Source organism: Mytilus edulis, chromosome 6, assembly GCF_963676685.1.
Source record: "Mytilus edulis chromosome 6, xbMytEdul2.2, whole genome shotgun sequence".
In the NCBI taxonomy this organism is placed as follows: domain Eukaryota; kingdom Metazoa; phylum Mollusca; class Bivalvia; order Mytilida; family Mytilidae; genus Mytilus; species Mytilus edulis.
The window spans coordinates 36,533,527-36,558,278 of record NC_092349.1 but is presented as its reverse complement, the minus strand read 5'-3'; the positions used below and the strand labels follow the sequence as shown (position 1 = coordinate 36,558,278).

General features: G+C 33.0%; 1 pseudogene; it reads left to right on the top strand.

Annotated features, from left to right (window-relative positions):
• The first annotated feature begins 582 nt into the window (after positions 1 to 582).
• LOC139527600 (Na(+)/citrate cotransporter-like) lies at positions 583 to 23,145 on the top strand (annotated as a pseudogene).
• The last annotated feature ends 1,607 nt before the right edge of the window (positions 23,146 to 24,752 follow it).

Sequence of the window (24,752 nt, the reverse complement as noted above, 5' to 3'; positions counted from 1 at the left end):
CCTTTATCAAGGAAATCATGGTAGAAAATACAAGCCATTAAATAGCATATCAACTGTATGTGACACCACATTTTCGATAATTTCGATATTAAATGCTCTTCGTCCACGTATTTGATTTTGCATTCATATTGTTTTATTTTGACTTGAGAGTCACTGACGTGTATTATGTGAAAAAAAACTAGCGTTTCATATCACACACCTTAGGTAATGTTTTACTACATGTGATCGGGGACTAGTCATTTATTACCTATTTGTTGATAAAAGTTGTATAATTTTTTTTTTAAAACAACTAAACACTGGATAAACAGTAATAAAAACTTACGAATACCATGTATACCGTTTATACTATTTATATCTTTATAAAGTCTCCGATACATATTTGGGATATTATAGCTATTTAATTTAGATTGCTTGTGAAGGTATTTTTGTCCTTTTTTCAGATGTATTTATGTTAGGGCTTTGTTCTTCTTTCTATTTATGTTACTTCATTTACGTGATAAAAACTTTTCAATTTATAACCCGAGGAATCTACTTAAACGTATCCATAGTGTGTTGTTATCTTTTAAATACATAAAAGAACTGCCATAATTTACGTGTATGTTGATCTTGCAATATATACTGTCTCTTTTTATGTACGACTTGATGCACTATCATATACAATGAAGATTACTAAGGATATCGCACGTGTATTTAATATACTTGTTGTTGTTTTGACGCCAGTCCTTTTGTTGCCGTTACCATTTGTTGTCGGAACACATGTAATGTTTTTTTTTATTGATGTATAGTTTAATATTTTCGTTGTTTTAAGAGAAATATTAACAATGTAAAAATTCAAACTTTATTTTTATGACATAATTCACATCTTTGATAACTCGTTGTTTGTTAAATTGTTAATGATTGTCAAAATTCATTCAATATATGGAAAGGATTTTTATTTACCCATGGGTTTGTTGTAAGTCCGCACTATTTGATCTGAGCGTCACTGATTAGTCTTGTGTAGACAAAACGCGCGTCTGGCATATCAAATTATAAGCATGGTACCTTTAATAACTATTGACACCACTGGGTCGATGTCACTGCCGGTGGACGTTTCCTCCCCGATATATCACCAGCCCGGCAGTCAGCACGTCGGTGTTGACATGGATATCAATTATATGATACATTTTTTTTTTATAAATTAACCGTTTGAACTTAATTGTACTAAAGTTTGTTGATACATATACGATACGTGAATGTAAATAACAAGACACATTATCGTTAAACTTTGTTTCACAGTCATTTAGTATTTTCGTAATTTATATCGTTTTGATTTGAAAGATAAATCCTAAATGACACGGATAAATTTATGACACCCTTATTTTTAACAACCCATCTTCAAATAACAAAAAGAACATAATCGTTCCCGAGGGTATCACTTCCCCAGTGGCCAGTACTCCAGTATTTGCATGCAAATTCGGATTTATGTTTTAAAAATTGATGTTACAAAATTCGGGAATCATGTTAAATTAAGGAAGATATCACTCTCATGCAAAGCTCTGATTTCTTACCCGGCTTTGGCTATATTTTGTTTGTCCATTTGAGTTACAGCTCTTCATCTTTTAAATGAATTTTGTATTTTCAAATAATGGGGTCTCTAGCATCACTGAAGAGACATGGATTGTCGAAATACGCATCTGGTACCGACGAAAAGAGAAGCGTTTTCGTTATCATACGTGCAAACAAAAGTTCTGTTGAATTGATTTCGCAATTTGTCATCTATATGTAAATATAATTACGCCAAATATATGCGTTTGCACAGCAGAAAATGTTTTAAAGACATTTTAATTTACGAATTTTATCAATTGTATTTTAATTTTTTAAGCTTAACAAAAGGATATTATACATTTTCTTATTTTTGACAATATCTTACAAAATTGAGGATAAGAGGAATAATAAATGCTATCACTTATGATCAGACACTTTACATTTATCAAAAAACACACAGGTCAAATACTGGTGTTACATTTACATAATAGATATACCTAATTCTTTAGGTGTGTAAATTCTACATTACAAACCGAGGGATGAATATGTCAACAAGTAAAGACAACTGAATGGATAGCAACACTTATTTCTTCAAAAATGTAATCTAGATTATAACATGTATAATATTAAATCACGATAACCTGAGTATGTTTTGGTATCATTATACATGACATAATAATGATAAGGAATGCATTATCATTCATTTATACAAAATGATCGCCGTTAAATCTTATATATTCTGCTCGTAATCTCAAATAATAAGAACCAGTTCTAAGATTGAATGAGATAGCTTCTATGGAAAACTTAACCGACAAATATATAAATACACGTAAGGCTTACCATGTCAGTGCAAGCATCCCTGCTGCTTTTGCGAAAGTATCTATGATGCGTTTGTTTAGAGCGCTTGCATTTCAACAACCGCAAACACAAAAATGCCACATAGAGTTATAAATTAATTAGAAAGGTGAAATTATGTTAAATGTTTGCATGAGAACTTCCTTCATATAAAATGACAACTTGTTGACGATTATACGATATTAGTGGTAAAATATGATAAAATCGTGTACATAAGACTAATTTAATGATCTATGCATTGGTTCAAGAATTGGATTACTTTTTTTTCTCCTTTTCATATGTCTTTAAGATTTACATATTTTTGTCGATTTGGATGTAGATTGTTCATAAACGAGTTAATCATTGATGGTATTTAATTTCTTCATAGTACAATTGTAATGCTAAAACCAATCTTTCTTTTTGCATTGTAACACAAAACAACTAAATAAAACATGAGGTGTAATAAAGGCAACAATAGTATACCGCTTTTCAATAGTCAGAATTCGATTCATCAAAAGCAAACGTCAACATACATTCAATCGGCCTATTTAATTACAACTAGCAAATTCCTCGTTTAATACAAGACATTTGAACTTCTATTATTTATACTGTGATATGAGTCAAGTTATTTTCAGACAGGTCTTGTAGAAAGTGTCGTCATTCGACCTAAGTCTGTATTCAATGTTACACGTTTTCCAAACATGATAGCAATTTATTTAACAAATATAGTCCTAATCCTGTTTCTTGTATTAAATTCAGGTTTTATATTTATTTGTCATTCTAGGAATCAAAATGTGCTTACATAGTGTTTATAATGGCAATATACTGGATCACCGAAGCTTTGCCAATCGCAGTGACGTCACTATTGCCTATAATTCTGACACCATTAGTTGGACTTGGGAGTGCAAAAGAAGTTTCTTCACATTATTTGAGTGTAAGTTATTTTTACAGTTATTATATAGGTATTTTTTCATACACTCAAGTACTATTTTAAGTATGACATGTAAATAATTTGAAAGGGAACAAATATGTATTTAAACATTACAAATCACATTAAGCACTCAAATGCAATAACAAACCAGCATCATAAACGTTTTACTTAGGAGATAACTGTATTGAATTTGAAGCTTTGCAGACGTCCATCGGTAGTCTAACTGTTGCAGATTATATTAGTGTACCGTGCGACGCGCAGCGGAGACAGGTAAACGGGTATTTGCGACAGTAGAACTACCGTGGGACGTCATCAAAGCTTCAAATGCAATGCAGCTATCTCTTTTATAATGGAAAACAACTTTATTATTAGATTTCAATCATTGTTTCAGTGTAAAATTTTCATTTAAGAAAATTCCGCGAAAAGATGTTATCTTCTTTGGTTCTGAAACTTTGTGACGTCATAAGTATGCTTCCGGCTTCAAACGTAATCACTGGGCGTTTTCTGGCTTCTAGGCTGCCTCAGAATGTTGTATTACATATATAAGTAGTAATGCATGTGGTATGATTTTATATTTTCTTTTTTGATATTCTTTGTTATATATTTGTTTGTTTTGTTCTGATTGGGGTTGTGACACGGTATTGATGGTTGTATCCCTATTTTGACAATTCTACCTATTATAATGTATAAAATTTAAAATGGAAATGGGGAATGTGTCAAAGAGACAACAACCCGACCATAGAAAAAACAACAGCAGAAGGTCACCAACAGGTCTTCAATGTAGCGGGAAATTCCCGCACCCGGAAGCGTCATTAAGCTGGCCCCTAAACAAATATATACTAGTTCAGTGATAATGAACGCCATACTAATTTCCAAATTGTACACAAGGAACTAAAATTAAAATAATACAAGACTAACAAAGGCCAGAGGCTCCTGACTTGGGAAAGGCGCAAAAATGCGGCGGGGTTAAACAAGTTTAATATGTCTGTTTTGTTTACGCATCGTTATAATTAAAATGGAACTTGATGCGACTGTCATACAAGTGAGAGGTTAAGCGCTATAAAGCAAGGTTCAATCCACAATTTTCTACATTTGAGAATGCCTATACCAAGTCAGGAAAATGACAGTTGGTGTCAAGTCGTTTGATGTGTTTATCATTTGATTTTGCCATTTGAATAGGGACTTTCCGTTTTGCATATTCCTCGGAGTTCAGTATTTTTAAAAATTAAAAAATAATTTGAATTCAATTTGAAAATGAAGATTTTTAGATGCAACATTTTAAAACTATAACAAACACTAAGCCGTGTTCCGAGGACTAGTTGATTTGTGTAATGACTTCGTAAACATGTAGTGAGAGTTCTGTTTTAGGATACATCCATGTTATTTCTTGGTGGACTCATCATTGCCGTAGCTATTGAACATTGGAATATACACAAACGATTGGCCTTGGCTATTCTAATGTACGTTGGAACTGAGACTCGATGGTATGAAAACAATAATGTAATTTGTACTGGTCATTGGTTATTTGCAATGGATGAGTCATTTAAGTTGTTAGTATTGAAATAAAAAAAAAAAGAAAATATGGTATAATTTCCAATAGGACAAACTCTCCACAAGAGACAAAAATGACACAGAAACTGCTGATATTTTTTTTCTTTCAATAATTAACATCTTTGTCTAATTGAAGAATTCATTATTCTCTTATACTTGACGATGAAATGTTATGTGTGGCTTAGAGCCAATCAGCATGCCAGCCAAGTTGAGTACGTGGCTTTATCTGAACATGCTCAAAGCATACATTCTTTGTTTGGAAAGGGTTTTTAAAATTGAACCATTTAGTCATTGAAATCAGAGCTAGTGGATTAGCTCAGTAACGGATATTTCACTAGGAGTATATTGATATTAATACATGCAATATGAATGATATGTATAACTGCTACATATGCTTAGTTGTATTAGTATAGCTCGATGCCGTACTATTTTGAAATTAAACTTTTAATACCCCGAGGGTATCCCCAGCACAGTAGCCAGAACTTCTGTGCTGACATGAATTGTCATTGATATGGTCATATTTATAAATTAACTGTTTACAAAACTGTTTTTTTTTAAATACTAAAGCTTTTCTACCTCAGCAATAGATTACCTTATTTGTGTTTGGCAAAATTTTCGGAATTTTGGTCCTAACTGCTCTTCAACTTCGTACTTTATTAGGTCTTTTTTAATTTTTTTGGATTCGAAAGTCGCTGATGGGTCTTTGTAGACGAGGCGCTCGCCTGTCGTTAGTGCAAAATTCAATCCTGGTATCTATAATGAGTTTATCTAATACAACACTTACTGTAAAGAAATGCATTCAGCACGTACACACGAACATAACATACGTAATAAGGGTAATATTGATTCATTTAATGGTAATTGTTCATCACTGATGATAACATACTAAACATGCGACAATATTTGAAGGTTGATGCTTGGTCTGATGTTACCCACTTGGTTACTATCCATGTGGATCAGTAATACAGAAACAACGGCCATGATGATTCCTATAACAAACGCCATACTGGTACAGCTAAAGGAAGCAAACGTCCCAATCGAAGAAATTGTAACAGAAGGTAGAACTTTGAATATACATTATGTTTTAAAAAAAAATTAAAGAGCTGTTTTTTTCGTGAAGAATGATTCACGTTTTGTGTTACCGAGTAGTTTTTATAACTTTAACTGCTAACAGTGTGCCTAATTATCGGGCGAGTTAAGCTTGAAACTAATTCTATATCCAAGGGATTTCTTTTGAAATCAATGGTTATTTGGTTAAAGTTAAAATTGACAGTTTATTTTCGACTTTGAAATCTCCTTTACATCTTTTCATATGCTTTTGCCTCTCTGAAAGATTCTAGGTTGAAAATGCACTCAAGACTATTTTTCTGAATTTCAAACTAGCGTAATACGAATATTTGTAATCCCATACAATTTGGTATGAAAGGCATTAATAGGCGAGTGTAATATTTGAAAAAGACGTCTAGTTAAGGACTTTAATGCACACACCTAACACACGGCTAATTTCTTTTTTAAATGAAAGAATAATGATTTAACTTTGATTTTTGCCCGGTCGTCACAAAATCGTACGGTGCAGTTTTTGTAAAATTGACGTTTATTTCGGAAATTAGTTGAAAATTATAAAACTACGACATGTTTTTCAAGCAAAGGAAATTAGTCGTATCTCTTCTTTTAGACAGAATAATTAAGTGAATTAGATTCTTAGAATAATGAAAAACATTATTTACAAATGCAAATCCGCATGCTTTTGCATTCCTTCTAAATATTTGACATTTTGTACGAAAATTTTCATAATCCTGACCTTTTCGGATCTACAATTAAATTTTTATTAAATGATTTTGCACTCTATCCGTTTTAGAACACACCAAATTACTCATCAGTTATCGTTTTTTCATTCAAGATCAAGACTTTATCTCAACATTTCTTAAAATCACGAGTTTCTGTAATTTTATGATGTTGGGTAAAATCACTATAGTTTCCGGAATCCCTTATCTATTTCGTTATCGTTTTTTTACTGAATATATTAGTCGATTTCCGTGTACTTAATAGTGCTATTAGAGTACTATAAATCATATTTAAACGGTTCTATTTCTATCTTTAACATCAGTGTAGCTTAAATAGATATGAAATCGTCCGAAATTAAGATCAAATTTAAGTAAAACATAATTTTTGAGTTCTGTAGAATTACCCCTTTCTAAAAAAGGAATCGTATCGGAAAATTGTAGAAAATCTTCCGAGTCGTGTCAAACTTTTCACAGTCCAGTTCACAATGAAACCATTTCTATGCTAAAAAGCAAAAACTATCCATTGATTGACATAGATATGCAAAGTCTGTCATGTATTTACTACATAGAAACTATGTAGTTAAACACTTAAATGATTGCCGCTGTGGGAAAACTAAAAGATGAAGTTTACAGAAGACTGGTCGATGAATATGAAAAAAAATTAAAACATCCCATTTGAAAATACAAAATATCATAAGATTTGCTATAAATATTTTAAAAGTAAGCACAACCTATCATCTTCTGTTTTGTCCGCTGTACAAAGATTTTGTACTTCATGTACCAATTCTGCCGACCAGTCTCTTCTCATATATCAACGAGGACAGTATATCTATAACTCATTCTGATTTGTCTGTTTGTATATTTTGCAAATTTTTAAAGCCTATAAGCAAGGTACACAACTTTATAAGGTATCCTTTGAGGAGCAAACGCAAGCTGTATTGAGTGTTACTACATATATCTCCTACAATGATCTGATTTACAAAATAACTCATGATAATTTTACTATTAAATCTTTATACCATCGAGCTTGCATCGCTAAATATTTGTTACAAAATTTGAAATCAGAAAGTAAAGAGCTATTTAATTCTGAACATAAAACAGCTTTTACTAACATTTCGACGATTAAAGATGACGTGCCTGTACACAAGGAAGTATTCTGGTTAACAACTTTAATTACTTGGTCAGTTAACCGGGCTTAATAAATTTCTGCCCCAGAATAGCCGACGAGAAAACTACAGAACATATTATCAGCTTCAACAAAAACTAAAAATATATGGTCAATTTATAGTTACATATATACAGCATCAACGAGGCCAAGGTACATCCAATATTGTATACAGTAGCTCTATAATTTTGTCTTATGCCGTAATGACGGAAAATTACTCGTTTAAAATGACAGTTATATACAGTCTGTCAAATTCAAAGATCTGAGCAGTGACTGCGAAACTGGTTGCAAGCACTTTATGCAGCTACTAGTATTTTACGGAAGCATATATGGGGTAAAGTTGTAATCCAATCAGATGAATATCCATTATCTAAAAACATTTCACTGGATTATTCAATTAAAATTATGCCACCTGCTTTCAAAACATTTCTGTATTGTCTTTTGGATGATTGCGCATCTGCCGCAGTTAATAAAGCGTACGATATTCCTCTTGACAAAGTTCTTAGATGTATGGCGTTAGTAGAATGTATGTATATCTATAAATATTTGTTTTACTCTTTTTCATTTAGGTTTATTATTACAAATGCACCGTATTTATGGACACACCTTTGATAACTATTAACAAGTTTGACTGCTCAAGAGATTAGAAAAATTGAAAATGGGGCATACATTCTACGTGGCATTATTTTTCTTCTGGGGGTCAACATTTTATCCAAGACAAGTCGACCTAACTACAGAAACAATATAAGTTCTCCGTATGACTTTGGTTTGGTAAAAGGCAACATCGGTCCGGTATGATGTCATCCAAATTGCTACAAGATTTGATCTGTTCACGCATTGGTATAGGTATAGGGGGGGGGTTGAGATCTCCAAAAACATGTTTAACCCCGGCGCAATTTTACGCCTGTCCCAAATCAGGAGCCTCTGGCCTTTCTTAGTTTTGTGTGATTTTTTATTATTATTTCTTGAGTATATTTCGAAGCTTAGTATGACGTCCATTATCATTTCAAACTAGTACATTTTTGTTTATGGGCCAGCTGAAGAACGCCTCCGGGTTTGGGAGTTTCTTGCTGCATTGATGACCCATTGGTGATCTTCGGCCGTTGCCTGCTTTTTGAACGGGTTGGTGTCTCTTTGACAAATCCCTCATGTCCATTCCCAATTTTTAATTCAATCTGTATATAGTAGATCTTGTGTCCGCTTTGAGCAAAACCTCTGCTGTACTGATATATGCCCATGCCAAGGAAGTTGTCTTTGTATGGATATGTTGACCGATAAGAATGGTGAGATTAAAAGTTAAAATGAAGCTATAATATTGTGATATCGCAAGATTTCGACACCTAAATGGTCCAACATCCCATTGGTCCGACGTTTCGATCATTTAGGTTATACTCTAACGGAATTTTAACATAAGAAAGCCAAATAAAAGGTTCAATATTAGGATAACCGTGTCCTCCGTTTGAAACGGTGAAACAAGATATAAAAAAGTAATACTTAGTGCCAAAGAAGCCGAACGTCATCACTAGCGTAATTCAAAATAAGTACAAACTACTTTGTCAAGTGTTGTTTGATTAGTTAGATATCTCAAGATACACGGCGGCCGACTAAAGTAAAATCAAACTTAGTTTGATGTACAATGAGTGATCATATTTTCCTTGTGATGTTTTATATTAAAATTGTCACAATTTTGTTGATATAAATATACTAGTAGCACTTTACTCATTTTAGTAATGTTAGTTAGACTACTCTTATCATATCTGATTTAGTGATGTAAATGAAATTGCGATATGATCCAGACTCAACATATTGCACTACAATAATAAAATAATTCTGCCCTATGGTTGTCTGATCTTGAAGCGGTTGACAGGCTTTCAAATTAACAGGAGACCATACACTTCCTCAATTTTAATGTACAGCTCATCATGGGACTTTTCTAAACAATTCAAAATAGTCATATGTTATATTTCCCCCTTGCTTCAAATATTTTGTTTCGGATTATTTTATATCAAATTTGCAGATATGTGTTTGTAAATACGTGCAATCAAATGATATGGAGGTATTATAAGATTTAGATAATGCAAGGGCGACTACATATACATTTGTGTGACTTAATGGTTGATTTTCAAATATTCCGAGAGAAAACGTTACGTAACATGCGTTACCGTTAAAATCAACCAAAATTTATTAACACTATGATAGAAATATATTTTTCCAACAGTAATACAGCATTCCTGTAAAATTGTTTCGTTTTTGCATTTGTTTTGACTAGATTTTTCTACTGGAAGTATCCGTGAATTGAAATTGCACCCATGACCTTTGACCTCGATTTAAAAAAAAATGCACCATAATTTCTTTTGACGACCGGGATATTTAGAAAGTACACATTCTTAGCTTTCCAGTGATATACAATTTAGCCGTGTGTTAGGTAGGTGCATTAAAAATGTAAATTTGGCTCTCATATCACTCGCCTATAATATAGAGTCGTTGTGATCATTTATTGAACATAACATAATCATGCATCACTAGATTGACATGATCAGCCTACCCTTCAAAGGGAACCTACGATCACCATATGCATGTGTTTATAGTTTTAGTTGCTCAGTTAGATTCCATGCAGTGTGCTGTGTTTTTTATCTGTCCGAAGTGTTTGTGATTTTGACCGGACATTTTCGCTTATTCGTTGACTGATTTCTACGTCAGAAAATGCCTTTTCCTAGTCAGGAATATGACAGTAGTTCACCATTCATTTGATGTGTTTAAGCTAATAATTTTACCATTTGATCAAGGACTTTTCGTTTTGAATTTTTCTCGGAGTTGAGTATTTTTTGCGATTTTACTTTTTACATGACTCCCTTGCATCACCCGTTTCATTTAAACATCAATACTATTCGTGTTGCTACATTTAATCAAAATATGTTTTGAATGAATAATGTATTTGACTGATAGATAAAGCTATGTATACGTTCATCGTAATAGAAAGCATAATTCTAAATTGATAGATTACTAATCAAATAATATCTCTTCACAGTTTATGATAACGATGCACTTAAGTTAGAAGATATAGAAGTTAATGGTGTCATCAAAGAAAATGGTCAACCTACAAGTACCGATATAAAGAAAACAGATAAGTATGGAAAATATTGTATATTTATTCAAGTATACATTGGAACTAGTTCTTATTAAACGTTAAAAAAATGTGTGCTTCATGTTTATTCAAAGCCAAAAACAGGTCCGAAAACTTTAAAGGTACATGTCACTGATACAAATGTGTGCTACATGTATATTCAAAGCCAAAAAAGGTCCGACAACTCTAAAGGTACATGTCACTGATACACATGTGTGCTATATGTATATTCAAAACCAAAAACAGGTCCGACAACTCTTAAGGTACATGTCACTGATACAAATGTGTGCTATATGTATATTCCAAGCCAAAAACAGGTCCGACAACTCTCAAGGTATATGTTACTGATACGAATTGCTCTTTTGTGTATCCTAATCTTATAAGTGGCTTTAGAAAAAAATGTATGCAGATTGTACTACTTTCTTTCCATATTTGATGAATTATTTTCATGAAAAGATTTAGTATGCTTTAAAAATAAATAACGTTGGCCGCTTTGCAATCAGCATTATTGTCATCATACTTATCATCATAATACCTGCCTCTTTTGTTCGTATGAAACATATTCAGAATAGTCGTTACCCACTAACACAAACTCGTAGAAATAATTAAATGTCTGACAAACGCTTTGTGACTGGTGATCGCAATCTCTTTATTATCCCTTTTTTAAAGATTCCGAATTACTTTTTGTTTTTGCTTTTTGTTTAAAAGTGTTCCAATTACAATTACTTGATAAAAGAGGGACGAAAGATACCAAAGGGACAGTCAAACTCATAAATCTAAAACAAACTGACAACGCCATGGCTAAAAATGAAAAAGACAAACAGAAAAACAATAGTACACATGACACAACATAGAAAACTAAAGAATAAACAACACGAACCCCACCAAAAACTAGGGGTGATCTCAGGTGCTCCGGAAGGGTAAGCAGATCCTGCTCCACATGCGGCACCCGTCGTGTTGCTTATGTGATTACAAATCCGGTAAATAGTCTAATTCGGTAGGTCAAATTCATGAAAGGGAAGGGGATTGTAGTTACGACGTGAGGAACATATCCGATATCATTTGTGAAATGGTTATTCCATAACGGTCAACCAACTTGTGATGGCGTCCGTAAAATTTACGAAGGGATGATTTCAACTTCACCATTTGGAACTCTTGATTTAATAGCTTCCTTGTGAGCAGTAACCCTCTATCAAGAAAATCATGATAGGAAATGCAAGCACGGGAATATCGTATCAATTGAGAGATATATACCCCGTATGCAGGTGCTGCTGGAATGTTGCTACTTAGAAATGGAAAGTTCACAATTGGAAAGCTGAAATCATCTCTTTTGTCGTAAAGTTTTGTCTTCAACCGACCCTCATTGTCAATTTCTAGATGTAAGTCAAGATATGAAGCTGACTTAACTGTATCTGTAGTATCCTTTATCTCCAATTCGATGGGATAGATGCGTTCCACATAGTCACCAAATTTTGAATTGTTTAGTGAAAGAACGTCATCTATATAGCGGAAAGTAGAGTTAAAGGATATTGCTAACTTCTTATCTTTCTTCCTAAGAAGTTCCTGCATGAAGTCAGCCTCATAATAATAAAGAAACAAGTCAGCAAGTAGAGGGGCACAGTTTGTTCCCATTGGTATGCCGACAGTCTGTTGAAAAACACGTCCTCCAAACGTAACAAATATGTTGTCAATCAAGAAATCAAGCATCTTGATAATATCGGTTTCAGAGAATTTTTTGTTTGAATCAGAGTGATTCTTTACAAAGTAGGATTTATCCCTACCTAAGACAAGATACTTGTATCTACGTTGGCCATTCTTTTTTATGAAGCAAAGTAATACCAACTCTTTTAATTTGTCTTTAAGTTTGGAATGTGGAATACTTGTGTAAAGAGTAGAGAAGTCAAATGTTTTAATACTGTTACAAGATGAAAGAGAGTTAGATTGTATGTACTCTAAAAGATCTTTGGAATTTTTAAGTATCCACATCTGATTCACGCCACCTCTAGAATAGGCAGTTTCACAATAACTTTGAAGCCCGTCTTTGATTGCTGATAAAATGGATGTTAATAATTTAGAAAGAGGTTTTGTGGAGCACTTGGAAGACCCAGCAATATACCGCTGTTTGTAAGGACACTTATGTAGTTTAGGTATCCAATACAGTGATGGAAGATCCAGTTCTTCATCTTTGGTTGAAATACCAAAGGAACAAAGAACAGACCTATGATTATCCAGGATTTCCTCTTTGGTAAGTGTCGTGAGGGTATATGTTGAGTTTCCAAGTGAATTGTCTATACCTAATTCGTTTATCAAGCAATTAATGTAATGACTTTTACAGACAAAAACGATGTTATTTGGGGCTTTGTCTGCGGGGACAACAACATATTTATCATGGAGGTCGGATAGGTGTTTAGCAACATTTGGGTCTTTAAAAATTGACGTAGCATGGGCATTGATGGACCCATTCAGTTTCTTAATTCTGATTTGTATTAAGGACCTCACTGCCTCATAATACTTCATGTGCTGAATACTTGTTCATCATTATTTTTCTATATATTTTCAGAACTTCAAATTACAAAGCTGAACCTGAAGACAACATGAATCAAACTGAAAGCAAAGCACATCTCGAAATATGTAAAATGATGTCGATCTGTATAGCACATGCCGCAAACTGTGGTGGCCTTGGGAGCTTGACCGGAACTGGTCCTAATGTTGTTTTCAAAGGACAAAGTGATATGTTAGTTTACCATTTACATTAGTAATTTCAAATGTAGATTCATGTTATTGGCAATAAGTTTCAAAGTGACTTGTAATTTCGAGCCCCATTCTTTGTTGTTAAAATATACGTTATTAAGGATCTTAGTTATTACTCTAGTTGTTTAAACATTCTAACATATTAGATTTGAACATGCAATAGTCACTGGTATCTCTAATTCAACGTTATTTTAACAGACCAATACTCGTATCTAGACTCTGAACTGCAAGTTGGTGTTATCGTTTAACCCTTGAAAAAAGTGATGATAAACACAAAGTTATGTATTTATGTGACGTTTATATTATAACAAGTATTTTTTTCAAATATAAAACATATTCGTTCAATTTATAGATACTTACAAGAATATAAATTGTGATGGAGTTTGTAATGATCTTATTTTATATATTTTTTTGCGATGGCAGGAATATTTAAAAAAAAAAATGAAAACAACGCGTTTAATAATTCCTTGCGTCCGAAGAGCTTTTCTTGATTTACCTTCATCAGGAACGCATAAAGTCAAACATTTGAAATCCGAAGACGTATAAGTACCGACAATTGACTTGTGTTTGTAATGGTGTTATTATTTGTTTTTGTCTAAACCAATATTTTGTATAAAAAAAGTCTTGTGCGTACAGTTGTTTTGAATCATGTAAATTGATTATGTAGCGGATTTCTTTATCTTATCTTGGATTTCAGTATTTTTGTGATTTGACTTTTTTACGTTTTGAAAATAAAAATAAGAATAGATTAACCAGATCATGATAGACCTAAAAGTAAACACACACAAAGACAAACACCATAAAACTCTGTATAAGAACCTCGAGTAATTCGACTATACTGACAAATAAGAACAACGTAAATTGTATAAAAAATAAAGAGAATTCAAACCACAAACGAAATAAACAGACAATAGCTCAGCACAAAATGGCCTATCGAACAAATTCCACAAATCGGGATCTATAAATAAAAATTGGCCCATAGGACATACAAGTATAAAGTGACAACAAATTCCACAAATCGAGATATATCAATAAAAATTGGCCCATCGGACATACACTTATGAAGTGACAACAAATTCCACAAATCGGGATATATAAATAAAAATTGGCCCATCGGACATACACGAATAAAGTGACAAAAAATTCCCCAAATCGGGATATATAAATAAAAAAGTAACAAAAAATTCCCCAAATCGGTATATATAAATAAAAAAGTAACAACAAATTCCCCAAATCGGGATATACAAATAAAAAAGTAACAACAAATTCCCTAAATCGGGATATAGAAATGAAAACCAACTTCATCTCTAACAACGAACATTAGACATAACAAAATATGCAACCGGACTAACAAAATAAACTTTATCACTTGATACACATACGAAATACTTGAGATAACATTATGTTTTATTCTTTTCAGCATATTCGAGAAATACGGAGGAGAATCGCCGGTTACCTTTTCGTCGTGGTTTGCATTCGGTTTACCAATATCTGCTATAATGTTATTATTATCCTGGATATGGCTTCAGTTGTACTTCTTAGGAAAGTAAGGAATATACAATAGCTAATGTTATATTAATGTTTATATTGTTTTCAATATAGATAAGTGACATTGTTTTATTTAAAAAGATAAATCATACGAAAACAATCTTTGTTATTCTAAGTCTTTTAATGTTTCAACGTCAACTGAAACATAGAAACATCATATGTTCACGAACGGTCTAGTATTTATCGTTGTCGACAAGGTGTAGTTCGTGAAATTCAATTTCCAAAACATATTTACTGTAATTATATTCTTTGAAAGTTTTGAATCTTTTAGTTTCGCGGACAGTAAGTCAACTGAGCTTGCGCAAAAACGTATAAGACAATAATCGATAACGGTCTCTGAATTAAATAAGTTTTTCAAAAAATGGCGTTATCTTTTGAAAAAGAGTTTCAAAGATAAACCTAGAGAGTACAAAACACTACAAGTATACGTCAAATAACAAATATTTCCGACTTGGTATGGTTTCAGAGGAAATGCGTCCCAATAAAAATTATCTGTTCCTTAAGTAGTACAGATTTTAAACTTATTTTCGAAAGACCATGTTTTTGGATTGTCAGTTAGAACTCCAGCAATGTTAACACGTAATTTTTGTTTTGTATTGTACTTGAAGAGGTTGTTTGCAGTTCTGTTCCGGAAATGCTGAGTCTAAGTCAAGAATCAAGTCGCTTTTGAGAAAAGAATATGCCAGCCTAGGCCCAATTGAGTAAGAGTATGCGTTAGCTGAAATATTTATAAGTAGATAGATAAACCCTCTATTTTGTTGTTTTTCTCTTGCCTTTAATATGTTTTTTTTTGTTGGGTTCGAAATAAGAGGCGGTATTGAAACTTCCAAAGTTAATTTTGGATTTGTATGATTCTTACTAGAACACACAACCGTCATATTCCTGACTTGGAAGAAGTGAATTGTTAATAAGGTGATTTGGTTAGGGCCGTCAATTGGTGACCACGTATATACTCGTAGAGGTCCTAGATTTAATACAGCTACTGTGAATTCATTACATTCGTTGGATATCAATTTTCGTTGGTTTCGTGATTACAGGTGAACCACGAATTCAAATGCTCAACAAATAACATATTTTCAAGGGGCTTTGTATACAATGATTGGCAAAACCACGAAATCAAATATCAACGAATATGCAAATTTTTCGCAATCCACAACAGTATCATGACTTGATTTCATAATTCTTCTTTATACATATGTCGGAAGGACTAGTTTCGTGTACGATGAATCCCTAATGGGGAGGGGGGGGTGATAATCATCCATTACAAATCCATAGCGGGATCGGTAAACATATTACAGGATGTTTTGTGTAGATTTTTTACTAAACCAAGAGCTCTGAGTGATACGCTAAATACAGCATTTCCTTTTTATGTCTTATGGACATCAATAAAAACAAATGAATGTAATAAAGTTTCCTTTGAAAGTAAGGTCAATCAGAGACCACATGACTTAGAAATCACAATACGACTTTCGACAGTTAGCCAAACCACTACCATTTATGACCATGAATTCCGCTATCTTAAACTAGAAAACGTAAATGAAGAAAAATATCAATCGAAGAATCCAACAGCCGATTCGTGTACAAAAAGACTTTTCGTCACAGAAGGTATCACCAACCCAGTAGTCAGCACTTCGACGTTGTCATGAATATCAATAATGTGGTCATTTTTATAAATTTCTTGTTTACAAAACTTTGAATTTTTCGAAAAACTAAGGATTTTCTTATCCCAGACATAGATTACCTTAGCCGTATTTGGCACAACTTTTTGGAATTTTGGATCCTCAATGCTCTTCAACTTTGTACTTGTTTGTCTTTATAAATATTTCCTATGAGCGTCACTGATGAGTCATATGTAGACGAAACGCGCGTCTGGCGTACTAAATTATAATCCTGGTACCTTTGATAACTATTGACACATGACAAAGAATAAATATCAAAAGACTAAAGACACAACGTCCCGAGATAAGAGCACTCGAAGTCCCTTACAGCTGGTTATAGGCAATGACAACCAAACAAAATTAATCAAGCTGTCTGCAGACTATTACATATCAATCAGTGAATTAATAGATTCAGCGTACATATGTGAACAGGGCCATTAAAGATATGATAAAGAACTTTTACTTTATTGAAATAATTTCAGTTCTATAACTTAAAAATACTAAATGTGTTGTTTTGAAGGCTGTTAATTGCATTTTAATATATGTTCTTTTTATTTCGGTTATTGTTTGTTACTGGTTTCGACTAAGAGTTTCTATTTTTTTTTTTTTTTTAATATTTTTGTGTTTTTAAGCTGATCTTTTGTTACCTGCATTACCATCAAATGGAGATATGTAACAGAAAATATTAAGATGGTGATAAGTACTAATGACATAACTATTCAATATGTTTAATTATCCGATGGTACATTTAAGGCATTCTTGTACATTGTCTTTCATTTTTATTATTTGTATATAATTACATTAAATGTATGTTTCACTCTAATACGTTATTCTCATTGGCTAACTGTACATCACGTGTTATTCCTAAAGCAGTTGTATCACACAATAAAACTTTTCATTCAGGATGACACGAGGTCCCACAATAAAGTGCACAGGTAAATGAAATAAAAACTTGATGAAAGGCGTGTTTTCATGATCCTATAGGTAAAAATGTAATTATAAGTATTGAATGCTTTTTTTTTTGTAACTTTATAGGGTTGTAAAAGCGTTGACCGTGCGCACATTTTTAGTATGAAGCGCTTCTGCGCTTCATACAAAATGTACTTCGGTCAACGCTTTTACACCCCAATAAATTTACAAAAAAGAGCATTCAATTCTTAAATGCATTTTGTTTCAGCTTTGATAAGGCCGCCGTATTTGGTCACTTTGTTCCCCTGGCATAGTTGTTGATAAAAATATACATTTTGTTTTAGCGTTGCTCAGGCCACCGTAATTTGTCACTTTGTTCTCCTGGCATTGTTGTGGATAACAATAGACATTTTGTTTTAGCTTTGCTCAGGCCAACATAATTGCATTGGTCACTTTGTTCTCCTGGCATTGTTATGGATAACAATAGAAATTTTGTTTTAGCTTTGCCCAGACCGCCGTAAATTGTCACTCTGTCTCCTGGCATTGTTATGGATAATAATAGACATGTTGTTTAAGCTTTGCTCAGGCCGCCGTTATTGGTCACTTTGTTCTCTTGGCATTGTTATGGATAACAATAGACATATTGTTTTAGCTTTGCGCAGGTCATCGTAATTGGTCACTTTGTTTTCTGGCATTGTTATTGATAACATTAGACATTTTGTTTTAGCTTTGCCCAGGCCGCCGTTATTGGTCACTTTGTTCTCCTGGTATTGTTATAGATAACAATAGACATTTTGTTTTAGCTTTGCTTAGACCGCCGTAATTTGTCATTTTGTTATCCTGGTATTGTTATGGATAACAATAGACATTTTGTTTTAGCTTTGCTCAGGCCGTGGTTAGTTGGTCACTTTGTTCTCTTGGCATTGTTATGGATACCAATAGACATTTTGTTTTAGCTTTGTTCAGACAACCGTAATTGGTCACTTTGTTCTCCTGGTATTGTTATGGATAACAATAGACATTTTGTTTTAGCTTTGCTGAGGCCGCCGTTATAGGTCACTTTGTTCTCTTGGCATTGTTATGGATAACAATAGACATTTTGTTTTAGCTTTGCTCGGACCACCGTAATTGGTCAATTTGTTCTCCTGGTATTGTTATGGATAACAATAGACATTTTGTTTTAGCTTTGCTGAGGCCGCCGTTATAGGTCACTTTGTTCTCTTGGCATTGTTATGGATAACAATAGACATTGGCGATGGAGGTGGATGGCATAATTTATTTCCACCTAAGTAAGTAAAACAAATGTGCTATATGTTTTCAATACAAAAAGCTTGATCTTTAAATTTCTTGTACTTGCTTTCGTTTCGAACCCCATTAACTAATTAGGGTATCAAAATATGATACCTTGGGTTTCACCTCTACAAATGGTGATAGTTCTCATGTCAAAGAAGGACGTCCATAGATAATGATGCAAGGCATCATTCTTGTCCGTATCTAAATTTACAATTTTCTAGTTGTGGTCTAAACTTTCTGACCTTTATTACAGGAAATCATATGCAGAATCTAATATTTCAAACTATGAACTCTTTGCACTGAAAAGATATGAAATATTTTTTTATTGGAGGTTAAATACACTACAATTTATAAATCTGATAAGTGTTCGTCAAACCATATTAAGTTTCCTAAGTCTACGATGCTCGGTTTCTCAGTGAAGTATAAACGGTGTTTATATATGTATATCAATGTTATGTCTGTGTCTATAATGACTATTATAAAATTGTGAATGGAAATTGGGAATGTGTCAAAGAGTCAACAACCAAATATGCTATTAATTCAGTGATAATGGACGTCATACTTAACTCCGAATTATACACAAGAAACTAAAATTAAAAATTATACATGACTAACAAAGGTCAGACTTGGAACGGGTGCAAAAATTGCGGCAGGGTGAAACATGTTTTTGATATCTCACCCCCCCCCCCCCCCCCCCAATGTACCTCTAGCCAATGTAAAAAAAAAAACGCACAACAATACGCGAGAAGTCCGAGTCCGATGTCAGAATACGTAACAAAAGAAACAAAACAAAATGACAATAATACATAAATTATCAAAGGACAACTAGCAGTTACTGACATGCTAGCTCCAGAACTCAATTAAACTGATTGAAAGATTATGTCTGCATCATATGAATATCAAGTCCAATCCCTCCCGTATATCTATTTAAAGCTGATATCTTAACTTTTCAGAACAGTTTCAAACTCTACTCCAGCTATATTATTATCATGTAGTTTGTTTATATTTAACTTTTCAGAACATTTTCAAACTCTACACCAGCTATATTTTTATCATGTAGTTTGTTTATATTTACGTCAAGACTCCGAAAATTTTCCGAAAAAGGTTAGTATTAATAAATCTGTATTATGAAGACTTGTTTGGTCTACTAGAATAAAATGATAAGATCGTACAATTACTTATGCGTTCAATATTATAAATTAAAGCAATGTTTGTTGTTGGTGGTTCAAATGACAGAACTGTTAGTTAGAACCTCAATTTCCTCTTTAAATCAGTAAATTCCGTTGTGAATCGAATTTATCTACAATTTTAACAAAAGGAAAATGAATCAATGAGGGTATTTACAGACCGTCGTCAGAGATAGACAGACCCATTCATTACCAAAATAGAAAAGAGTAAACAAACAAATAACAGTCCACAAACAAAACATATAAAACTTAGTACTGAGGAAAACAAACCCTACTAAACACTTTGTAAGTCTGGACAGCTAGAAAGCATATAATCACTGTTGATGCTAGTTTGACTGTATTAAAAAAATACTTAACTCCGAGAAAAATGTAAAACGGAAAGTCCCAAATCATATGGCAAAATCAAATGATAAAGCAAATCAAACGAATGGAATAAAACTGTCTTATTCCTGACTTAGTACAGGCATTTTCAAATGTACAAAATGGTGGATTGAACCTAGTTGTTTAGCGCTAAACCTCTCATTTGAGCGACAGTCGCATAAAATACCTTAATATTGACATCGATGCGTAATCAAAGTGTCACACAAAAAGGGGTAAAACAACAACATAAACTAGACCAAAAACTAGAGTGATTACAGGTGCTCTGGATGGGTCATTATTTATTGTTCCACATGTGGCACCCGTCGTGATCCTTATGTTATTCCAAAGCCGGTAAATAATCTTATTCGCTAGGTCACGTTCGTGAAAAGGAAACGGTATTGTATTACGACAGAATAAATGAGCATATCCGATATCATCAATATAACGGATATTCCATAACAATCAACCAACTCTTGATGGCGTCCGTGAAATTTACGAAGTGATGATTTCAACTTCACCATTCGGAACTCTCAGTTTAAAAATGACAAAGTCATAATTGGGAATCTGAAATCATCTCTTATGTCGTAAAGGTTTGTTTCCAACCTACCCTAATAGTCAATTTCTAGATATAAAACCTAATCAAATGGCAAAATCAAAAGCTCAAACACATCAAACTTATGGATAACAACTGCCATATTCCTGACTTGCATTGGTACAGGCATTTTCTTATGTAGAAATTCTATTTATGCACGAATCACTAAGGGTTAACATATACTTGATGCTTTTGCCGTCCATTTTCTAGAAATAGAGTGACGATACACACAAGCAGAAGAGAAACTGAAAACTCTGCCAAGATGTTTTCCAGAAATCGTCGCAATCTGTGTTCATATGCGAATTTAAATGGTATAAATGCTATAGTCCTGGAACGTTTTGGGCGATAAATCAGGAAGATATCGTTAAAAATTCGGCGATACAAAAATGTTTGTATTCATCAGCGTAAAAAAAGACAAGCTTTACAATATTTCTGTTTAATAAAATTGATATCTGTTTTCAACAGACAATTACAAAATCTCATGATTTCTTGTTGTGAAATAATTTGAATATATATATATGAATTTTTAAATTTGCTGTGTTGTTTTGCAAACAGGACCAATACCTCCTTTGCTTACGTGGAAGATAGTGGAAAAAAAGTTACCATGGGGTGTGGTTATATTGTTAGGCGGGGGATTTGCCCTTGCTTTCGTTAGTCAGGTACTTTTTGTTACCAGGTTGAAAATGCAATGTTTACAAAATAACGATATATTATCGATCATTTACTACTGAATATCAGCACTAATCATATCAATTATGTTAATGGCTTTAGAACAAGCAATATTCTGTATTGTTGCTATTTTTTTTTATCTTACGGAGTGATAATCTGTTTTCGCAGCACAGTAGATTGATAAGAAAAAAAAAAAGAAATAACCATCGATATAGTTAAAGTAAAGTCAATATCATGGTCATGATGGTATATTTTCACTTTCCAATATTTTTATTGAATTTCCATCGATCATTATGAAAGAAACATTAGTTTTCCTGTAGAGTAAAAGTTATATTCTGAAATATTGTATTAAACCAGCAGACAATTTAAGAACTAATAATGTGACTGTAATTATTTCATCCTTTCAAATAACAGAGTTCCTTATTGTTTTCGAATATGATGTTACAATATTACATGTATATCTTTATAGACGATGCTATTTTTTGTAGGAATATGGATTATCCAAATGGCTAGGAACACAATTGGCTGTGTTAAAACCCCTTGACCCATGGATTGTGAATATGATATTGTGTATTATTGTGGCGGCAGCGACAGAGGTCAAGCAATGTTGCAATGTGCACACTCCTGATGCCGATTTTGGCTGAACTAGTAAGTATATTTGTATATGTTATTTTAGAAGCACGCTTGGACATGTTTTTGGAAGTAGACGCATCCAGATGATGGAACATGGTTGTCGGAACACAAGGACTCGTTCCATTTGGAGTTCCTTCAAGTCCATTATATTTGGTTAAAAACTAGAATGTGGTCTTTTCTTCGACGAACGTGTAATGTAAAAACAATACTGTGGCCGCGTATGTAATAATCAATAACAACGTTTAAGTACTCATTCATGCTCATTGTAAAACATCAACTAAGTAAAAACACACATGTACACATACACATAAAAAAGACGACGTGAAGATTTCAAAATTCAAGTGCTTTATTGAGATCAATCTATGAATCGTCTGAGTCTAACGTTAAATTGGGGTATACTGTAACAATTATATTTACAAGCATTTATTATATATTTGTAGTCTTTACAACTGGAAGTCAATCCGCTGTACTTCATGTTTCCGGCAGCTATTGCGACATCGTTTGCTTTTATGTTACCCGTGGCAACACCGCCAAATGCTGTTGTATTTGCCTATGGATACCTGAAAGTTATAGACATGGTAAGAATTGTTGTATACGATTTAGTATATGTGTACTAGATAGTAGATTGATTTAAGGAATGACTGTAATAGTTTGTCTGTCATTGAGGTGCATACTGAATAACCCATTTTAAACTGGAGTAAATAATGAAAAACATATTGATGACGACAAAGTTATGTCTATGTCAATGAGCTGATAAGCAAAACGAAGTCAGACAAACAGAAGACGGGTTACATTCAAAATTCAATTATTGTTGTATTAACATCAAGTTTGGTTTATAATTCATCCGGAAATGTAGAATAATGGTACTTTAACTAAAGATATTTCAAAATTGGTATAATTAATCTGTCAAATACACTTCATTAGTCATTTATGCAACAATGCACCGAACACAATGTGAGTTTATTTTTGGTTCTAATACAGTTGTTTGGTTATTTCTCTGACAGAAATTCATTGTGATTTTTTTTTGTCCGAATATAGTTGATATAATATTTCTTTACCAATCAGAGCAATTGTATTTTATTCATTAGTCCTATAAAAGTGGAAAAAAATGTCAAATCAAACGCTCACACTGATGAATAACAACTTATTCCTGACTTGGTAAATGCATTTGCTTGTGTAATAGTGGATTAAACCTGTTTTTAAAGCTAATTAGCTTCTTACTTGTAAGACAGTCGCATCAACTTGCAGTATATTTACAACAAGGAGTGAGCAAAGCAAGCAAACACAATAGGTAAAAATATCCCAAATAAAGCTACGCCACGAAATAGCCTAAATGCAGTGCTTAAAAGTGGCATTAAAACACCGCAAATCCACAATTAAATCAAATTTAATTGGTTATTTCTCGAACAATTAGTTACATATGATAACAAAAATAACTACATTGATAAATAAGATGTAACATACCAATGTTTTATTCCAGGTTAAAGTTGATTGTTTGATGAATATACTTGGAATAGTTGTACTGGTTATAGGAACGGAGACGGGGGCAGAAGCTGTATTTGGTTTCCATAAACAACCAGATATCTTTCAGCATGGACTAAATAACACTGACATTATAAATAACACTTGCATCTGTAACGGAAGTCTACTTTTGTAAAAATAAAAATCCTATTTTTAGACCGAAGTCAATTCATCTTTGTTTTATTAAGTATTTGCAAAAAGTAAAATCACAAAAATACTGAACTCAGAGGAAAATCTAATCGGAAAGTCCATAATCACATGGCAAAATCAAATGACAAAACACACCAAAAACGATTGGATAAGAACTGTCATATTCCTGACTTGCAATGGAACATTGTATTCGGCTGGTGATAGTTTTTTTTCTGTTTGGATGTGTAATGACTGTCTCTCTTTTTATAGATGATGGCTGTTAACTCTTTTTGTTGGTTTAATGTTCTTGTCCTCTAGTCGTATGTGTAATGGCCATTTTCATCTTTTTGATGTGTAATGGTCGTTTTTTTCTTGTTATATGTCTAAAGACCGTTTTCACCTGTTGTATGTGTACTGGCCGTATTCTTTGTTTTATATGTAATGGCCGTTTTATACTGTTGAAAGTCTTGTTTTCTGTTGTATGAGCTACAACTGTTTTCTCCTATTTTATGTGAAATGGCCGTATTCTTATGTGAAATGACCGTTTTCTTATATGAAATGGCCGTTTTCTCTGGTCTTATATGTGATG